At 36.9% G+C, this 15,311-nt stretch overlaps 1 protein-coding gene across 14 annotated transcripts in view; it reads left to right on the forward strand.

Moving 5' to 3' along the window:
- MAP2 (microtubule associated protein 2) overlaps nt 1-15,311 on the forward strand; it is a 318,054-nt gene that overhangs the window by 109,186 nt on the left and 193,557 nt on the right. The gene's annotated exons all lie outside the window — the stretch shown is intronic.

The raw sequence follows: 15,311 nt of genomic DNA on the forward strand, positions 1-15,311 counted from the left end.
TTAGAATCCGTTTTAATGTTTATTTCTACCAAATTTCAGGAATATGAAATTTTTCACAGGCAGGAGGAAATAGGTTCTTTAGTATATTTTGAAAAGGAGATATATGATATTATTAGATAATTGTGAGGATAGAGGCAGGATCAGATAATTTTTTAAGAATTAAGCCATGTATTGCCATGTATACAGATATAGGTTGTGGAGTTATATAGACCTGGGTTCAAAATGTTGATGCTTAGTGATGTGAATAGTCTTAAAAAACTGAGAATAAAAATTAAGGTAACAGTAATCAAAGAAAATGACTGAGATAACAATAATATTCTAGATAAAGTATTAGCAGATAATATATATGATAGACTTGCATAAAGTACACATTAATCTACTTCCATTATTATAATTGTGAGATAGGATAGTGGGTAAAAGAGAAATTCAATAAGCTACTTTGATACAGAAAGCTTTTCTGTTATCCTCTTTAAATCCTTATGTGTTTTTCCTGAACATTGTAAAATGATTATACAGTGTCTCAGGACCTTCAGTAATTTATGTGAATTAGCTTCTGTGGGTCAAAACATGAGTGTGAAAAGAGTTCTACATCCAATTTTTGGTATTTTACAACTGGACATCTCTTATCCCATGATAATTAGTGACCATCAAAGTCCTATTGAATCCCGAAACCAAAGTTAAATTTTTGCCTCTTCTGCTGTTTGTGTGACCTTGAATAATGAATTTCAAATCTCAAGAAATTACTTTTCTTGTTTATAAATTGAGATGAGTCATACTGTTTCTAATGTATATTTCAGCTTTTTTCCATATATTACCTATTTTTCAAATAACATCTTAGAAATTAAATCGATTATTTTCCTTCATTTACAGTCCTGAATCTACTATCTCTGCAGATGTATCCAGAAGCTGTCAAACTTTTTAACAATTACTTTGGTTACATGATTTAGCCAGTTTTGTTCTGTTTTTTTTTTTTTTTTAATTTCAGAATCCCTGAAAATTTGGCAGATTGGTTGACATTGGTTTTCTAAAAACCTCTAGGAAATAAATTGTGGTTATTTTTAAATCTCTTTTAGAAAACACAAAAATCAATTTTCTATGTTCATATTTAGAAATGATACTCTTCAGTTTTTACCTAGGCATCAAATTGTTTTAAATTGGCATATTTTATACTAAAATAGCCAAATAATATGTCATAAATCATGATAAATGAATGACAGTAATAACTTTAATGTTATAAACTTTTCCAGCATACAGAGGACTGTTAACTCATGGAATCTAATCTATAGCTAATGGCTATTGCTGAGGGTTCTGACATAACAAGTCTGCTCCTACACGGACAGAACCTTGGAGTGGTCACGTGTTGGGAATGGAGATGACTGTGCTTCCAGAAAAGGGTATCGTGCATAATTATAGACTTTACTTCTCAAAAGCCCCAACTCTTCTAACTAAAATTTCACTGGTATACTAGAAGAATTCCAAGATTAACTTGGCAAGTTCCACTAAATAGCAACTCTGTTGTATTTGCTACAGTGTATATCCACTTGGAATTCTGTATGCTTCAAAACAACATGAATAAGTTTATCTAAACTGCTGCTTTCTACATTTCTTTAAAATTTTCTTTTTTCCTCCTAAGAAAGTCTGGGGTTGGGGGGAGGAGAAAAGTCCTCACTAGTATCTGATTAGTTTCATTTCCTGTAATATTTTTTCTTGGTCTCCAGCCAATTCTATTTTTGCATTTATTTTTCCTGTTACATTCTGGTTATTTTTTTTTTTCTGAGTAGAAGAATTTTTGTGTTTTTCATTTTGTCAAAATGGAATTCTTCTCATATCATGATTTTATAATTTTCAAAGCTTAAAAAGCAAAACCAAGGAGATTTCTCTACATAGTTCTACAGATGCGGGCTTTTAAAAAGAAATCATGATTGAGAAAGTGTTTTCAACTAGCAGTAGACTGGGAAAGCCCAATAACTTTCTTTCATATCTCATACTTTGGAGTACAACATTCAATGTGGTGCAGCTGTGGTTTAAAAGAGGAAACTAAGTCTAGGAAGTGACCTCATGAAATGCAGAGAGCCAAGAGATGAAATAGTAATGATATACAAAAGCACACTGTACATTTCACTAAGTGTCTTAGGGTATGATATTCTGAAAGTGGTGGGAAATCCATTTCAAAGAATGCAAAATTATATACAGCAGGGTATAGGAGAGGCTGAGATCTTTCTCAGGATTTAGTCTTTTTCCTCCTCTTCTTTTTTTTAAGTATCTGTTTGGAGCATTATATCTTTATATGGCTGAGATACTTGAGCATTTGCTGTTCAGGATGTAAGCATTTATATTTTTAAAAGAGCAAGAATTCTCCCCAGGAGCAAATCCCTCCATCCTTCTGTCTCTGTAATGTATGTTGAAAAATAATCATGAAATACTGAAGAATTCATATGATTTGCATTCTAACTAGAAGATTCTTGATTCTTACGGAAGTATAAGCTGACCTAGGTTTTGACTATTTTCTGTCATCCTGAAAGTGAAAAAAAGGAAGTATCACTATAATACCCACTGTAAAGAAATTAAACAGCATCTCTCTCTCTCTCTCTTTTTTTTTTAATGAGGGCCAGTGTGTGTTAGAAAAGTTTCATTTCAGATCTGAGATATAAGATGTGGATATTTCTTTCCCAAGCCCGGTCCTCCACAGCTCATCATTGGATGGGATATAGTGCAAAATCTTCAAAGCTAACTGATCATAAAACCAACAAATATTTTCTCTTCTCTCCAGGATTGACTTATACTAGGAGGTCTGTGAATGTATGAGTGTGGTAGTTATCTAAACAGAGACACTTCCATGAGTTCCTGATTCTCATTTTCTGGAGTTGTTTACACTAATTTTAGTGGCTAAGGGGTTAGTGCTTGCTAAAGTTACTGGTTGGAATTGTCTCAGTTTCTTGTGACAGCTCTTATGTCTGATATCTGGTAGGCATCCTTCCTACATCCTGTGTGAAAAAAGTACACTATCTCTGACCTCCTTTACCCTTTTTTTCTCAATTGCTTATATTTTATCGATATATCTGATATGATTTGCATTTTTCTGACATTATTTCGTTTGCTTCCTGTATGTTCACGAGAGTAGAGATATTTTCTGTTTTGATCACTGATGAATCCCTAACCCCAACCCAATTTTTGGCACATAGAAGGTGGTCAGTAATATTTCAATAAACCCAGTCACTGTTTTCATAGACTGGCCTTTGCTTTTCCCCTTCAAATACATGAACTCTGCTGCTTTTTCTCAGACTCCTCACAATTCCAATCCTAGTAACGGGTTTCTTCACAGCAATGAGGTTGCATACTTGATTTTTTCTTTCTTTTTTTTTTTCTTTTTTTTTTTTTTGACAGGCAGAGTGGACAGTGAGAGAGAGAGACAGAGAGAAAGGTCTTCCTTTTGCCATTGGTTCACCCTCCAATGGCCGCCACGGCCGGCACGCTGCGGCCAGTGCATCACGCTGATCTGAAGCCAGGAGCCAGGTGCTTCTCCTGGTCTCCCATGTGGGTGCAGGGCCCAAGGACTTGGGCCATAGCAGAGGGCTGGCCTGGAAGAGGGGCAACCAGGACAGAATCCGGCGCCCCGACCGGGACTAGAACCCGGTGTGCCGGCACCGCAGGCGGAGGATTAGCCTATTGAGCCACGGCGCCGGCCAGCATACTTGATTAAGGAACCATCTCGTCCACATCATTCTTAGCCGCTTAGCAGAAAATCATGTTTGGCTGTGGCTTCGTAGAGTTGAAAGCCGAGTACCCCCTTGTCTTCCTGTGATCTTCCTTGATGCAGGACACTGGTTCTCAGTGAGTGGTTCCTAGACAGCAGCATCAGCATCAATGGGAATTGTTAGGAATGCACCTTCTCGGACCCCACCCCAGACCGTGAGCTTCAGAAATGTGTGCATGCAGCCTAGCAACCTGCATTTTATCAAATCCTACAAGTGATTCTGATGTTAACATTTGAATAAAAGTGGTAAAACCCAAGTTGCATTTGTGAATTAAAAAAAAATTTCAAAATCTCTAATTTCTTTGGATTCATTTCTTCAGAGAACCCAAAGGGGCTATTATTATACTAAATTATCTATCTCAAGTAATGCAATGACTGAACATTTATTTACTCAATTGCAGGATTAGTGGGCAGAATTTATAAAATGATGTGTTCTTTTGGAACTTTGTAGTGCAGAGGCCATCAATTTTGTTTTGTCTAGAAAATGTCCAAATTCAGGTTTCTACAAGAATGGACTGTAATTCCTATTCCCTTTTTATGTTCCTACTTCCACTACCCTCTATCCACTATCCCAACCATGGCAAATACAGAAATTCAAGCCCAGAACCTATTATATGATGAGCTATAATCTTCAGGACAAAATGTTTTTGTAATTTACATTATATATTTAGCTTTTTTGTTATTTTATTTGAAAGGCAGAGAGACAAAGATCTTCCAAATGTGTATACTATCAGGCTGAGTCAGGGTGAAGCTAGGAGCCCAGAACTTCGTATAGACTGCAATCTGAATGTTAGGGACCCAAGTATTTGAGCCTTCACCTGCTAGCTCTCAATATGTGCATTAGCAGGAACCTGAATCATAAGAAGAGATAGAATTGAAACCAGATATTCTGCTTTGGGATGCCAGCATCCAAAGTGGCAACTTAAACTCTGTACCAGATCCTTGACTCTGGGGCAGATATTCAAAATTAATAACTGGGTATCAAGCTAAAGTACGAAATAGAATAGCAAATATTGCACAGATAGTATAAATAGTATTATTTCTATTGCTTCTCAGACTTTTGGCATATCAAGTATACAATTTTATTTCTACTTTAGTACCACTATGTGCATACATTTGTATGCCTGAAATACACAAAATTTGTTTATCTTAAATAAAACTTTAAAAAAAAAATAAGGCCATCACCAAGTGTGTTCCTTTGACCTTGGACCAGAACTGTGTTCCAAAATAAACTTCTTTATTAAAAAAAAAAAAAGAAATGAAGCCCATTTTGTGATTTTTATATAATCCATCTGCTTTAATTTTAAAAAGTATATTTAATTTGTTTTTCTACTAAAGCTACTTTTTTCATTTATGAAAAGTATTTAAGATGCCACATTTCACCTTTAATTTAATTTTGGTTTGGGTAAGATATTGACAGCTCAGTCTTTTCCGAGCTTGGCTTCTATTTCTCAGACTTTGCAGTACAGCTGAAAGAGTACCGGGATTTGGAATCTTGGAATGGATAGCCAAATCCAGGTCATATTAGGACTCATGAATATAAATATTTCCATGGAAATGGAATTAAAAGATAGGTTTTCTTTTGCAAAAAATTTGAAATTCATGCATATTTTTCATAGTATACCTTTACCATTAACTCTTTGAATATTCCTATTATTTCTCTTTAATGTTTTATTAACCGTTTAAAAAGTATGTTCACATTACTAGCCCTCTTTCTGGAGAAGACCAGTTAATTATGTTTCCTAACGTATGTTTGTGTCTAAGTATAAGGAGGTGCTATTTGTCTTTCAGAATGGAGTTTGCTGTTTATAGATAAGAACTAAGGAGGATTTCAAACAGGAATGTGGTGGCATGGATGACATATCAGCAGTATTCAAAAGTGAAGAGAGCACAGAAACTTTGTTTACAATGTTAGAGCAAAAAGGGAATTGCACAAAGAAAGGAAACAAGCAAGCCTGGGAACTGAAAATCTATTGTTACCAGACAGTATTTAACTAGGAGGGCATTCAGTCTAAACCAATGTATTCAATGCATTGCACATCAACTAAACTGAATAAGTTATCATCCAACAATTGTATGTCTGCTTTAATAAAGAGATAGTAATTGAACCTGTGGGCTGGGGAATGCTGTCTGGTATGAGAGAGGAAAGCATATATCCGCTATAAAAAGCAATGACATTAGTACTAAATCCATTAAAACAGCTCTTAAAAAGTGTTCTGATGACCAGGAATTTTATTTATCAACATATTCAGTATCTTAATAATAGCAGGTCCTGTAAAATCCCTTTTAAATTGCCCTAAAGGTAGAATTCCTTTTACAGGAAAACAGATACATCCATCCCTAAAGTGCATCAGTGACATGAAAAATGACCGAGAGTGAAGCAAGGAATACTTTGAGAAAACATGCATGTCACTAAGTACCTATGAGATTTGCATTTCCCGTTTTAGCTATAACCTTTAACTGTGCTACTCTCTATCCTCGACCAATTACTTACTTCTAGACTGCTGGCCATTTGCTACGGCACAGCATTTTTTGTTCTTTTTTTTTTCCGTTAGTGACAGTAGAGAGGAAATGAATTCAATAATTCTATGAGTATTGGGAATAGATTTTATTTTAATGACACTATTTTTATGTTAATGTGGTATTAATACAAAGAAAACTGATTCAATGTAGTCCATAGATATAAATGTAAGAATACAATGAGAGTATAATGATATTCCCTTCTTCCTTCTCTCCCTCTGCAGCCCTCCTAACTATCTTCCTCTCTCTCATTCTCTTTTAGTTTTTGAGATAATATATTTTTAAATTACAGCCAAGGGCTTAAAACACCAGTAAATAACATTATATTTGATTTTGACATATGCAGAAGAGAATAACGAAAAGTATAGAATGACAGTACCTGAAGTCAATCCAAGTTTGACAAAGTACTCCACCATCATCAAGGGCAAGAAGCCCTCTGTATTTTTATCTGACTTTTTTTTTTTAATGCTTTGGCTCTTCTTCCAAGAGGAAATCCAGGGAGGGTGGGTTAGACATGATGCATCTTGAAGGAGAGCTTTTTTTAAAAATATTTTATTTATTTATTTATTTATTTGAGAGGTGAAGTTACAGAGAGAGGGAGAGACAGAGGTGAGGCCTTCCATGCACTGGTTCACTCCCCAAATGACCACAACAGCTGGAGCTGAGCCAATCTGAAGCCAGGAGCCAGGAGCTTCTTCCCAGTCTCCTATGTGGGTGCAGAGGCCCAAGCACCTGGGCCATCTTCTATTTTCCCAGGCCATAGTAGGGAGCCAGAGTTGGAAGAGGAGTATCCAGGACAGGAACCCGTGCCCAAATGGGATTGCGGTGCCTCGGGCAGAGGATTAGCCTACTATGCCACAGAACCAGCCCCCTCCCCGACTATTTTCAACATGCAGCATCCACTTTGTTTCCAAGAGAGCTACTTCAGTTCACAGCATCTCATGGCATGTGCATCCCAGAGAGCAGGAAGAAGAAATGAGATAAAGATGCCTCGTGTTCTCATATTGCATTGACTGAGTATTCCACCATACTTGGCTGTAAAGATGAACTGTGATCATATTAAGAATAAGCATGTGCCCAACTAATATTTGGGGTTTCCTTTACTGAAGAAGGAGAAAGTGGGTAATAAACAACATTTTATATCCTTTGCTGATCTTGTTAATCAAAAGGGGAAGTACATATTATTAGAGCTGCACTGAATGTTCATGGTTCAGTTACAAGATTATAAAACAAATAAAGACAGGAAATTCAATCTCTTGTAAATTGTATAATTTGAGACCTTAAAATTATCTGAATTTTGTTAGGCAAAGTATTTTTCTCAGCTTGAATTAAATAATAAACTAGTGATTTGTGTTTAAAATACATTGTACATTTGAGAAATTCCAGACTGCCAGCTAACTGTCTAATGTATATTATTATTGTTTTCTTTATATCCATTCAATAATAAGGGCACCCACCTTTTGTTACAGTTGATGAATCTGAACATTAGCAGATGATTAACACTCTCCCAGTTATATAAATTGAAACAACTGAGTTGAAGTTTATTCCCTCTCCGTATGATTCACAAATATGTATTTTTTTCCAGATTGTTCATTATCCTAGTAGTTTCTCAGTATTTAGTGGCATTGCATTCAAAGTGTTCCATTAATCTTCAGATTTTCCATGTTATGGACAAATCACGTATCTACTAATCGAAGAAATACTAAATCTACTATTATTGCAGGTGCTGTGAAGTATTTTTATCATTTGTAAACTATCCATGTGCCTTTGCTATGTTTAATTTCTGATCAAAACCAGATCATCATATTATGCTGAGCATATGATATGGTATGATAAATGGGAAATACAAATAGTTTCTGCCCCATAAAAAATGAAAGAGGATAAGTAATAGATTAATAGAAAAAGATAAAAATAATGTCCTTTTGTTTCTAACTTCTTATTGCACCTGAGCTTTCTTGAGTTTTTGGCTTATTTTGTCTGTGTTCTCTGTAGCAAAACATCTGCTGTTCCTCTTTCAACATTTTTCTCTCATTTTATTAAATATCAAGGCTTTTAAAGCCATTTATCCTAAGAAAGCCTGCCTAGTGTGTGCTAGTGATTATTACTTTTGAGTGCTACAGCAAAGAAAATACAAACATTCCTTTCAAGACTCTGAAACAATCTATCACAATATAATTATAAAAAGCACATTTGCTACATTTATGCATATTAGCTTTGAAAACAATAAGTCAGATGTTGAGGAAAAGTTATCTTTAATATTTTTGAGATATGTATTGCTTTACAGATACAACTTATTTGTTGGTATGGTGGTTTAAAATAACTTTTAAAATTTAAGTTATGTTAACTAAATTCTGCAATTTAATGATAAAATTTACAATGTGTCTATCATTAATTAAAGCTATCTGCAGACAATTTTATTTTATTATAAAAACTAGTTAATTAATTAATTTGAGAGCAAAACCGAGAAAGAGATATCCTGGGCCAGCATTGTGGTACAATGGGTTAAGCTGCCCACTGCGATGCTAGTATTCTATATGGATGCTTGTTCATGTCTCAGCTATTCCACTTCCAAACCAACTCTATGCTAATGCACCTGGGAAAACAGCAGAAGACCCAAGTTCTTGGCCCCCTGCACCCACATAGGAGACCTGGGTCGAGTTCCAGGCTATTGGCTTTGTCCTGGCACAGCCATGGCCATTGTGGTCATATGGGGAATGAACCAGTGGATGGAAGATATCTCTTTCTCTGTCTCTGTCTCTCCTTCTCTCTCTCACCCCCACCCCCTGTGACTCTGCCTTTCAATTAAATAAATAAATCTTTTTTTTTTCCACAAAAGCAAAGACAAAAGATCTCTTTCATCTACTGGTTCACTCCCTAAATGCCCTCATCAGCAGGAGCCAGGAATCAAGAATTCAAAGCAGATCTTCTGTATGGGTGGCAGCAGTGGCATCACTTGAGCCATCAATGCTGCCCTCTAGGGTCTGTATTAGTATGAAACCTGAGTCAGGAGCCAGAGGGCAGGTTGAACACAGGTGCTCCTGTGTGGAAAGCAGGTATCTTAACTAATGTCTTAACCACTAAGCCAAGTCCTCATCCCCAGAGAACTCTATCATGCTAAAAAATAATACTAATTTCTAATGCTTTATAAATTCCTCATACAAGAAAGCAAGAAAAGAAATTTTCCAAAAATGAGTGCCATAACTATATGTGAGTGGTAGAATCATATACTGTATATTTCTGCTTCTTTTTACTGTTTTGTACTTTCTGAAATGTCCATAGTGAAAATAAAACAAGTAAGAAACCAGAAAATTAATATTTAAACATATGCTTTGGAAGTGAGTATTAGACCTACCCATTAAGATACCATTAACTGTACCCCCATATCCCCTATTTGGGTGTCTGGATTCAAATTACAACTCCATTCATGACTACAGCTTCCTGCTAATGCGCACCAGGAAGGCAGCAGGTGATGGCTCCAGTGGTTAGGTTCATGTCACCCGTGTGAGACACCTGAACTGAATGAATGACTCCCAGCCTCAGCCTGGCCCAGTCCAGGCCATGGCAGGCATTTGCAGTATGAATCAAAGGGTAGTTATATCTCTCACTCTCAAATAAATTATTAATTTAAGTAATTTATTAATACAAGTATCTAGTTATCAGGGCTTACTTCTGGTTCAATCAGTGTGAATAATGGTATTACGTTGTTCTGGGGGTCCATCTGTACCTAAATTGGCTTGTGTTGGAAAGCGAATGTATTATCACTTTCCATGAGAGGCTAGGAGAGTTGTTCACACCATCAAAACCATTCCCAAGAGAACTAGCATGAGACAGGGGCAAGGAAAGGGCTGGTCCAGGTATGAGAGTGGACAACGCTCAAGAGAGACCTTTCCAGTAATTATATTAACACATGGAGGTTAGAGGCAGGATCCAGCCCAGCTGGAGAAAATGAAGCTCACTGCTGGAAGAACGAACCAGGGGATCCCTAGAAACTGGGGCTCCACAGAGCCATCCAGGAACCTGGCTGCCCCAAGTGGCTAGCAAAATACCAAGATAACCAAAACTGTGGAACCTCCACCTCAAAGCACTTGATTGTTTGTGAACCTTGTAAGTAGCAAATGTGATGCTCTTTATTAGTTTGCCATTAGTAATAGCTAACGTTTCTTGAATACTGTGTGTGTCCAGCACTGGCTAATCTATTTCCTGGTTTTATGTCATTCAGCTCCTACAACAAGGTAGTTACTGTTAGGATCTCCATTTTCCAGATAAGGAGCCAGAGGTAATGAGTAGTTGATGGTTTTGTCCAAGGACACTTGAGTAGAATAGGTTGTTGTCTGAATAGTTCCTATTCTCAAACTACTACAAGGTCTGTGATTTACTCATCTGAGGCTTTGGTGGTACTCTCACCTAATAGAAGAAATTGGTATGTGTGTGTGTTTGTGTGTGTGTGCTTGTGTTTTATTTGAAAGTCAGAATTGGCCAGCGCTGTGGCTCAACACGCTAATCCTCTGCCTTGTGGCACCGGCACACGGGGTTCTAGTCCTGGTTGGGGCACCAGATTCTGTCCCGGTTGTCCCTCTTCCAGGCCAGCTCTCTGCTGTGGCCCGGGAGTGCAGTGGATGATGGCCCAGGTCCTTGGGCCCTGCACCGCATGGGAGACCAGGATAGGCACCTGGCTCCTGCCATCGGATCGGCACGATGTGCCGGCCGTGGCGGCCATTGGAGGGTGAACCAACGGCAAAGGAAGACCTTTCTCTCTGTCTCTCTCTCTCACTGTCCACTCTGCCTGTGGAAAAAAAAGTCAGAATTACAGAGAGAGAGAAGAAGAGCAGAGAGAGAGAGAGAGAGAGAGAGAGAGAGAGAGAGAGAGAGAGAGATTTTCCATCCCTGGTTCATTCCCCAGTTGGCCACAATAGCCGGAGCTGAGCTGATCCGAAGCCAGGAGCCAGGAGCTTCTTCTGGGTCTCCCACGTGGGTGCAGGGGCCCAAGGACTTGAGCCATCTTCTACTGCTTTCCCAGGTCATAGCAGAGAGCTGGATCGAAAGTGGGGCAGCCAGGACTTGAACCGGTGCCCATATGGGATGTCAGCACTGCAGGTGGCAGCTTTACCTGCTATGCCACAGTGCTGGCCCCTGGTGTGTGTGTGTGTGTGTATTTTTTTTTTGGGGGGGGGGGGGAGAAGGGACTTCATTCTGGAGGTCCTCAAATTAACGTACTAAGGCAACACTGATCAGTCCTTCTACATCACTCTGTATAAACTTGATCTATAAATATGTCAAATAATCAAATTAACTGCAGACTTTGATGTATTTTTGGCTCTTTTTTATATAGACGTCAATTTTATCCACCTAAATCGTAAACTTTATTATAAGAATGTCTCAATTGCCACAAATTCTGTAGGAGTCACATTTCAGTAACTAAGCAAATTATTGCTCTGTATTAGCAGTTCAATTTTAAAGAATTAGTTATTTACTTAAAAGGCTGAAAGACAGAGATTTCCCATTCATTGTTTCATTCCCCAAAGGCTCACTGTAGCCAGAACTGGACCAGGCCAAACCTGGGATTTGGGAACTCAATCCGGGTCTCCCATGTGGATTGCAGGGACCCAACGACTTGGATTGTCACTGCTGTCTCCCACAGTTCTGAGAATTGGGAGGAGAGCTAGGAACTGAACTCAGGTACTCTGAAATGTGACAATCATTGCTACAGTCAATATTTTAAATATTTCTTTTTTCAAAAAGAAAGCCAGTGGTACTCTTAGCTACCACCTCCCACAGTTTTCTAACCCTTTCTCTCCTCTCATACCCCAAGCAACTGCTAATCAACTTTGTATCTCTATAGATTTTCTCTATTCTAGATAGTCATATGAATGGAATCTTACAACGTGTGAACTTTTGTGACTGCTCCTTTCACTAGCATAGTATTTTTAAAGGTTCGTCTGAGTGGTAGCATGTACCCAGTTGGTTCTTTATGCTATGCTTTTGAAAGTGTTCCCACCCCTCACTCTTGGTGCCAGTAAAATGCACCTCTCTATTTATCCTTGAAAACTTCACTAGATCATGGTAACAATTCCAAGGATCCCTTAGAATTCCAAGTTTGTGACAGTGTTGTAGACAGGTTTTTGAACCTTACAAAGCTTCAGTAGCACTTTGTACTGCCATTGTCCTTCTAAGCACCTTTTCATCCATAAATATGTAGATAGCCATGCATGCTTGGCTCAGTGACATCTTCCCCTGTAGCCCTGCAAGATAGCTACCTTCTATTGCAGAGGAAAACTAATGCATAGCTTTGAATGATAGTAAAAAGGAAGTCAGGAAGCGAATAATAAGGAAGAATGATTAGTACATTTTTATAGGTTTATAATTTTAGATTCCATTCATAAATTGCCAAGCCAGAGTAAAACTGTTGAGAAATAATGAAAGATTGCATGTACTAGTTCTGAAAGTTTCTCAGTGACACCAAATTAAATGTAACTTTTTGATTTAAATAATATAGAAGCTAATATAATTTAGAAATTTTCTTATCTCTGTTTCTAGTTATCTTTTCCTTTAAACCTGATTTATTACATAGTGGTAACTGAACTGAGATGGAGTGTTCTAGGTCTTTGTTCTATTCACTGAAATCCAGTGAAAAATAATAAAAATATTTGGTAACATATTAGTAAACCTAGGATGAATTTTGCATATATAAAAAAGCCACCAAAAATAGCTTCTTTAAAACTTTCTTGGAATGATGTTATGGATAAAAATGTGATAAATTATAATAAATTGATATTTTAAACTATTATACTTTTTATTTCAGAACTGTTTAGCTAATTTTTATAATTATTTTCCTAAACATTTATTGGTAACTTGATCTGTGCTACAAACTGGATTAGTTGCTTTCAGTTTACTTATGACAAATGCAAATGTAAATTACACACACAAAATTATATAACATTTCCATATTGTTGTTCCAGCTGTCAGCATAATCCCTGCCAGAGACTTTAGTGGATTTTTCACTGTGATTCACCTTAGGTTTGAAGTGACATCAAGAAAGCCAGGTAGTTGAAGCTTAGAATTTCCTAGAAAATTTAGGGTTTTGGTTTGCAGTTTTAGGGCTGGTTATGGATTTAGATACAATGCAAAGCAAATTATGGTCCCATAAACATGGAAAAATTAAATGTAGATGATACAAGTTTATAGAGAGAGTATATATGACCTATTACTCAATACAAGATCATTAAATGTTCTGCCATAGCTATAAATCATCTTCTACAGGCCATTTTTTTTTTCAAAATAGATTTCAATGTTTCTCAAATAAACGCCATGTAATTCAAATCTTTAGCTGATCCCCTAGTGGTTTTCATTCTAATATATTTGGGTTCACAATATGAACTGTTGTGATTATCTAGTGCATGCCATGCCTTTAAACATATTTGCCTCCTTTCCTTTAATGCCTCTGGAGTTGGACTTTGATGCCCACCTAAGAAATACGAGCAATCTTAAGTCAGTGTATATTGTCGATATATTAACTAAAAAATCTACTCATCAGGCACTTTTTATAAGTAAATTATTTATTACAGTGGGAAATATTTCAGACTTGTGACTTTTATTTTTGCCTATGCTAAAGCAATAATTCTTTATTACTGTCATGTATTGCTTAACAATAGAGGTTTGTTCCCAGAACTCTGATATTAGGCAATTGCATCATTATGTGAATGTAACAGAGCATATTTAGGCAAAGCTTGATGGTATAGGCCAGTTGCTGGATGCAGCCTCTTTCTTGATTTTTTTTTTTAGTTTTAGTTTTATTTTTATGGTTTGTTCTTAATAGACTCAATGTAGTTCATAGACCCAATTCTAAGAAAATATTGATTTTTCCTTCCTTCCTCTCTCCCTCCTTCCTCCTTTCTCTCTTTCTTTTTTTTTTTGTTTGTTTTTGAAATAACATATTTTTAATTTATATTAAAGTCAAGGGTTTAATTCTCTACTACATAAAGAGTTAAGTTAAAACCCAAAATGATCCTTGTTTAGCAGGAATATAGGCAAGGACTAGAAATGATAGTCAAATGTAAAGATGACCATTCTACCCATATACAGTAAATTTTTATGTAATCAAAGATCATTTAAGCTATAATAGTATAGCATACTTAACCATTGGTTTGACACAGCATAAAACAAACTTTGAAAACCTATATTTGTGGGGCCAGCACTGTGGCACAGTAGGTTAATCCTCCACCTGAAGTGCCGACATCCCATATGGGCACCAGATCTAGTCCCAGCTGCTCCACTTCCTATCCACCTGTCTGCTATGGCCTAGGAAAGCAGTAGAAGATGGCCCAAGTCTTTGGGTCCCCGCACCCATCTGTGGGACCCGGAAGAGGCTTCTGGCTCCTGGCTTCGGATTGGCCCAGCTGGGAAGTAAACCAGAGGATGGAAGATCTTTCTCTCCGTCTCTCCCTCTCTCTGTCTGTAACTTTACCTCTCAAACAAATAAATAAAACCTTAAAAAAAAACAAACTATATTTTCAGCAATACTGACACACACAGGCATTTCTTCTAGTTTTATTTTTTGGTTATTTTTTTCTTTTTTAACCTAGCTCCTACGTATAAAGGAGAACACACGGTATTTGTCTTTTTGCATCTGGCTTATTTCCTTCAGCACAGTGTCCTCTAGTTGCATCCATTTTGATGCAAATGGTAGAATTTCATTCTTTTTTTAGCTGATTAATATTCTGTTGTGTATATATACCATATTTTGTTTCTCGATTCATCTGATGATGGACATCTTGACTGATTCCATATTTTGACTACTGTGAACAGTGCTACTATAAACATGGTGGTGCAGGTATTTCTTTGACACAACATGCTCATTGTTTGTGTCTTCAATTTAGTTTCTGGTCAATCTGAATTTTTTTCAACTTAATTTTTTAAAATAACTTTTAACTTATAGTAAAAGGCTTAATGGTTCTGTGAAATAAAGAATTCAACAAATAAAATGTAAAAAGATTACTGCCTGGCAGGAAAATAGGCAAGGGCTGTGGACAATAATCAAATG

The sequence above is a fragment of the Lepus europaeus genome, chromosome 1 (assembly GCF_033115175.1).
Source record: "Lepus europaeus isolate LE1 chromosome 1, mLepTim1.pri, whole genome shotgun sequence".
Taxonomy (NCBI): Eukaryota; Metazoa; Chordata; class Mammalia; order Lagomorpha; family Leporidae; genus Lepus; species Lepus europaeus.